The 6,599-nt window shown below is 45.3% G+C and overlaps 1 protein-coding gene across 8 annotated transcripts in view; it reads right to left on the bottom strand.

Annotated features, from left to right (window-relative positions):
- The window catches only part of CNOT4 (CCR4-NOT transcription complex subunit 4), a 121,366-nt gene extending 116,628 nt beyond the window's left edge, over window positions 1-4,738 (bottom strand). For 3 of the 8 annotated variants that reach the window (XM_048835431.2, XM_048835428.2, XM_048835429.2), the window contains exon 1: window positions 4,497-4,738. The gene's annotated coding sequence lies outside the window, so the exon portion shown is untranslated. The remainder of the gene's footprint in view (window positions 1-4,496) is intronic. The other 5 variants (XM_048835433.2, XM_048835432.2, XM_048835435.2 and 2 more) reach the window with 2 other exon arrangements.
- Between the last annotated feature and the right edge of the window lie 1,861 nt (window positions 4,739-6,599).

Below are 6,599 nucleotides of genomic sequence, written 5' to 3' on the forward strand. Positions count from 1 at the left end.
GAGAAGTTAAATTGCCACTTATAACACTCTCTCTAACGAGCATTAGTAAACAAATTATATCTTGGGCTACTGAAGAGCTAACAAGATTACAGTAAGATGGCCTGTAGCCTAAAGAGCTGAAGTGTGCAGAACCAACAACTAGGAATAAAGTACTTTTTGGATGCTCACTAAATTACTTGCTCATTTCCAGTGCTGTCACAAGATGACCACAACTTTTTGGTCATTACTGTAATGCTGCTTGTATTATGTTCAGGGTTTGATAAATTTACTCACCAGTTTTCTACTTGCCACTCTCTGGAAAGTGAGGCAGTTAGCCATGAATTTCTTTACAGACTTACTCATCAGCATGTAATCTTCATTTTAAAAATAATTGCATTTCTAGCACTTAGTTGCAAAGTAAACCTAAGTATCAACCAAATGCAGGTAGTGTTGTTTTCATGCATCTGGACAGTCAACCTGAAACTCTACAGGTGTAAATGTTTAAGGCTCAGATATTCCTAGGAATTACACTGGAGTGGGAGAAGGTATATATTACCCTTCCTCACACCCACCAAAAAACTTCACCACAATACAATAGTGGAGCCTCTTTATAGCCAATAGTTTAGCCTATGGCTAGAGCCATCTTCCCTACGTGGGGAGGTATAGCAGCAGTCCACACCCCAAATCCTTTTTATGCAGCAGCACATGGGAAACCCTCTTAAGAATATCCCAAATTTGGCACTCCCTCCTGCACAGATCCTGACACAAGGCCCACCATGTTACTGAGGGAACAGGATTTCTCCAGGAAGCGTGACCTGTCTCCACTCACCTCAGTAGTGTTTACTCAAGCTTCTGGATCCATCTACATTTTACCTCTGAACTGTAAAAAGCTCTAAAATTGCTTCAGATATAACAGCCCCATTTCCACCACCACCTCAACCCCAGTTCCCAGTATGAGTACTGATAGCAAGTTAAGTCTTCTGCCTTGTGATCTAATGATTGGTTTGTCAAATGTTGTTTATGTATTTAACAGATTATGGAAGTAACTCTAAGATGACATCTAGAAACAAAAAACTGTGTACACATCTTACAGATTGTGCAGGAGATGGAAAGAAGTGTCATTCTCCAGCCCCTGAATTCCTGTATAAATTTGGATACAGGCTTCCTAAACTTGCTAGGTCACACAAGTACTGTTTTGTAATTCCAGAATATTTTAAGCCTCCTCCAGTACAAGTACTTACGGGCTTAGTTTGAGTGAAGAAAGTCTGAGAAATTATATAGTGCGTTTTAGTTACAATGGTCCTAGAACACCAGAAAGATCTCGAATAATGGAATTTCATTCTCCTGCCATTTACAAATGACTAGGTTGAGCACTGTAATTTCTTTCTCAAAGCTAAACAGGAGGTCAGTCCACTAACTAATGTGAAGCTGACCAGAGTTCCAAACAGAGTGAGAAGTCAAGCCTGTGATTGTAAATGTTCACTGCATTACTAGAAACAATTTGATACTTGAAGTAGCTTCAAAACCACTGCATCAACTATGGAAAAATACACAGGATGTGGGGCCTGGACAATTTTTGCTCTAAGGTTGCTTATTTTGAACTAGGGAAATAGCCTGCAAAGTAACTAATTTATAATGGAAGTTTCTGGTTCAGTAGATATCTGTAGAAAGTGTGTGTGTTATCTGCTTTTGCTATCTCTGAGCCAAATAGTTTACCCTGGAACAATGCAGTTTTATTTACAGAAATGCTTTTATTCAATCTACCATCTATCACCAACGTTGTCCTTTCATTTCACCTGGCATAAGAACCTCCATAAGTGCCTCAAATCTTGCACTCCCTCCTGCACAGTAGAACCACACAGATCCTGACAGAAGGCCCACCACACTGCTAAGCAAACAAAAGACCTGAGCTCTGATCCTAGCTCCAACAATGTCTGATGTGTGAACTCGGGAAAATCATTTACTTCTATGCCTTGGTTTCCCCATTGGTGATTCAAGGATACTACTATTTTTCTTTGTAAAGCACTTTGACACCTACAGATGAAAATATATAAGAACCGAGTATTATTTCTGTAACCTACTGTAGAGATTCCCCAAACTGTGGTCAAAGGATCAGTAGTAGTTCACAGAGATGGGCAATCCTATAGCCTAGACTCTTCTTGCCATTTCCAGCTGAGAGGAAAAGAACAGATAGTGAAGGAGATGTACTGAACTGAATAGCAAAGACCGTGTCATTAACTTTCTCAAAAAAGAACACCGCATACTAAAGACTGCTAAAAATATATGAATATTTTCCTATTACTACTTTACAAAGAAAGCAATTGCTGAAGTTGTCACAGGGATGTTATGCAATCGCAAGTGGGATGAAAGGTGGTCCAGATAGTCTATTAAGATGTTGTTCACCCTTGTGAAAGTCTGAGAACCCCTGATACAGTGGCCTTGCCAAGCAATTTTGCTTGGTCGCACCAGATGGCAAGGTACAGTCTTGTACCCCGAGACAGGTCTATAAATGATGGATTTGGTTGTCTAAGGCCTAAAATACATTTTATAATCAGACAATTTGAAGTTGTATGTTTACACGTCATCCATTTGAAATAATCAGCTCCAAATTAAAAAAAACTAGAGCCCTAAGACTGACAAGCACCTATAGCATTTTCTGTAAGAAAAAACTAAGCTAGCCACCTAAAAACTTTTAATGGGAACTTAAAAGGAAAACATGCTAATTAGAACAAGAGTGCATTTTATAATGAGTGCATTTTATAATCAGTACCCCTTACCATACAAAAACAATCCTCTCCTACCATAAGCTTTCCTTGCCAGTCAGCCAAGTCAAGTCTAGTCTGACTGACTGCCAAATGTTTCTAAACCCATACATGCGTTAGTCTTGTTTATGGAATGGAAAGTCTGTTACAGGATCATAAAAACCCTGAGGTGTAATACACTTGACTCCATTTGACTTCTAGACTGTGCACTTACTTTTTTTTCTCCTTTTATTAGCAATGCTACTGAGAAACTAAATGTATATTTGGAGTATTCATAGGCCACCTGAACGCCATCCAACCTCTAAGGTACACTACTTCTTCGCTCTGCTCTTCCTTTTCATAGCCTGAGTTTCCAGATACAAAGTGGGGAGGGGAAACAACTTAGTTCTTCCACAGATTTGTCTTTCAGTATTACTGTTTATCTTTTAGTCAATGCCTGTGATCATGCTTACATAAGTGTGATGTCAAAATATCTGTTCACTGAAGTCCAGATATTTTAAAACTAAAATAGAATGTAACACAAGCAGTATTGCAGATAAGCACAATAAGCTAAAAAAAAGTACAGAGACAGTAAACACGCTATATGCTAACATAACCTTTACAACTTTTGGTAAAATTAAGCCAACCTTTTTCAGAACTTGCACATCCATCTTAAAGAGTAACATGTAACATATACCCTACATCAGGGGTTTGGGACCCCTCAGGGGGTCATGAGATTATTACGGGGAGGGGGGGGTCCACGAGCAGTCAGCCACCACCATAAACCCGCTTTTCCTCCAGCATTTATAATGGTGTTAAATATATAAAAAAGTGTTTTTAATGTATGGGGGGGGGTCACAGTCAGAGGCTTGCTATGTGAAAGAGGTCACCAGTACACAAGTTTGAGAACCACTGCCCTACATAGCATTCATTGCCCTCCTAATAACTCCGCATTTGATAGTGTCCCAAGCACACAGGCCAAAGCCATACGAATCCTCTGAACTGTAGCAGTGAAGTGTTCCAGGAGGACTATCCAGCACGCACCTCCTCCTTTTATTGTGCACATGAAAGCACCACCAGCTCACACTGAAACTGGCAGGTAGAGCATATGGCAAGCCATGGAACACGATGTGAGCCCATAGCCTTCTCATTTCCTTCTCCTAACTCAGCCTATGAAAAGGTTTCTAAGACTGAGCATGTTTTAGAAGCCCTGGAAAGTTAAAGACGGATGTGCTAAGAGACAAATCTGAGAAGGTTAAATGAATTGTCCAAAATAATAGGAAAAAAGAGACGGCTGCCATTTACCATCTGTCTCCCACAAAAGTGAGAATCAGAACAAATGGAGCCCAGTTTTGGGGAGGGGGAGGAGGAAGAGAGGAAATTTCCACCAAGCCATAAGAGAATCACACTGAAATAGATAACCCAAGCCAGTGCGGCCTCCCCCGGAGGCTGGAGAGGAGGGGTGGGGTGAGACGCTCCCGGGCACAGCCCCCTCCTCTCCCACGTCCCAGTCCGACAGCCCCTCGGTGCCGAGCGCGGCCCCGAGCTCTCCCTCCCACCACCGCTCCCCTCCCCGCGAGGGGCTGGAAAACGGGCAGCCCCTGGGCGCCCCTCGCGACCTCCCGGGCAGGGCGCCTCCGCTCCCCCTAGACAGCGGGGTCCCGCCGCTCTTGGGGGCCGAACCGGGGGAGGGGGGTGGACTGAGGCCTGCGCGGTCCCTGCGAAGCCTCCGCTCTCTCGTAGCCCGGCTCCCCCGGCCCCTGCTCGCACACTCACCCGCCTTCCTCGTCCCTCCCCGCCCGCAGTCTCTCCTGCTTCACGGCGGCCGGCGAGCGGGCGGCAGGAGCAGCAGCGCTGTCGGGCGGGACCTCTGGTAGCGCCGGGCCTGGCGGGAGGGGGCGGAGTAGCTCCTCCGACGACCTTTATGTGAGAGACGGGTAATCTCCGGGCTCCGTGCGCTCCGCCGCCAGGCCGGCCACCATCTTACATTAGGGAGACTGCCCTAGACGCCGCCGCCAACGCGCGTGCGCATCAGCCGTCAGGGGGCGGGGTAGAGGAGACGTGCCGCCAGGGAGGAGGCCGCCCGGGGCACGCTGGGACTTGTAGTCTGGCTGGGCAGGAAACGGAGACGGCTGCGGGAGCTGATGGGTGGCGATGGGCTGCGTTAACCTGCCACTGCCAGCTGCGGATGTGGGGCTGGGGTTGTGCGGTTCTCCCGCTAGCGTCTGTCTGAGGCCTCGGCATCACCCCGCCTCTCCTTCCCCACTGCGCCCCCTCTACCCTGCATCGCTGTGTGTCTACTTTCTCCTGTCACCTTCTTCTTGTCTCTGCACCATGCTGCCCTGCCACCGTCTGCTCCATCCTGCACTCATCCAAGTTCCAGCCTTACCTCTCCCACTTTAACCTGCCATGGGCTTTGACCCGCTCCAGTTCCCAACCTTGCCCTTCCCCACAACCTGCCACGGGCTTTCACCTGCTCCACTTCCCAGCCTCACCCCCACTCTAACTTGCCCTGGCCACGTAGCTCAGGAAAGCTTATGCTCAAATAAATTGGTTAGTCTCTAAGGTGCCACAAGTACTCCTTTTCTTTTCACACTTATTTAGAGGGCAAAGGAGGAACGTTTCTGCGAAATCAGCTGAAAAGACAACAAACTGTTTTGTTGTTACAGCTCATTCAAAAGTTATGCTGATTTAAAAGTTTGGCTTCGTTTTCCCCTAGATCAAACCCAGTTGGTTATTACTTACTCCTTTAGATTGTCCATGTAGTTAACTCTCTTTTAAAAATTCATGCTATCAGGTATATTTCAAGCTATAGGATTTAGTTAAGGAAAGCTGTTAAAATCCTTACTGTGAATAGTTTTGAGCCTGAGCCCATTGATTTCAGTGGGTTTTATGGGCCCAATCCTGTTTCTGCTGATGTTAGTGGATGTTTTTTGCCATTGACTTAAATAGAAATACATTTTGTAGCAATGATTACTCATTTTACAGGTATAAGAAAAGTGGGGAATCTTTATGATAACATCTCAGGTGTGTGAGATTATGTTCTCAGTGGTTTGCTACTTTATCAGGGATCACATATATTTGCACCCTGACCTCCCATTGACAGATTGCAGTGTTGCCCAACCCTGTTGTGGTGTACACTAGGGATGCCTGTAGTGGTTTCTTATTCTGTATAGTGAATACATAAGCCATCTCCTGATGGCTTCACACACCCTGCAAGTTGTAGGTGCTGTGCCACCTTTTTGATTCAGTGCCACAGCTCTCTCCATTTTTAATATCCTCTAATTGACTGCCATAGTCCCCAGCTGTGGTGGGTCTCCTTCCTCCCCCATGTTCCAATCCCCCTAATCTAGCCCCACAGCTGCAGAGATGTTCTGGGAATAGAGATCCTGATGGGCAGGATACCATCTTCTTGAAGACATCTGCCTCTGAATCTGCAGAATTTGATTTCCTCTTCCACCAATCAGGTTGCCCGTCATCCCCACTGTCTTCACTGCACCTTGCCCCAGCCTTTGATACTGCTCCACTTCTTGCTGCTGCCCCAGTGGAAGCTGTCATTCTGCCTTGCCTGGCGTACTCAGCATCGCTGTAAACCTCCTCCCCATTTTTGCTGAGCATTTGTGTGTGCACAGACCTCATTATTATATGGTAACAATCATTTAAATATTGTTGCCCCTTTTCTGAGCAGTAGCATTTTTTTAGAGCCTTGCACGTCAGTTTCTCATTTGGAATAGAAATAGGTGACATTGAGTGGGGTATTTTCTTGGTGTCATTTCTTTAACTACAAAATATACTTAGGTCCTGTTTTCTTGAGCAGTGGTAGTAATAAACCGCACACCAACCTTCATCCAGTAAAATACCTCTGCCCTGTGGTCAGTG

The sequence above is a fragment of the Caretta caretta genome, chromosome 1 (assembly GCF_965140235.1).
Source record: "Caretta caretta isolate rCarCar2 chromosome 1, rCarCar1.hap1, whole genome shotgun sequence".
NCBI classification, from domain to species: Eukaryota; Metazoa; Chordata; order Testudines; family Cheloniidae; genus Caretta; species Caretta caretta.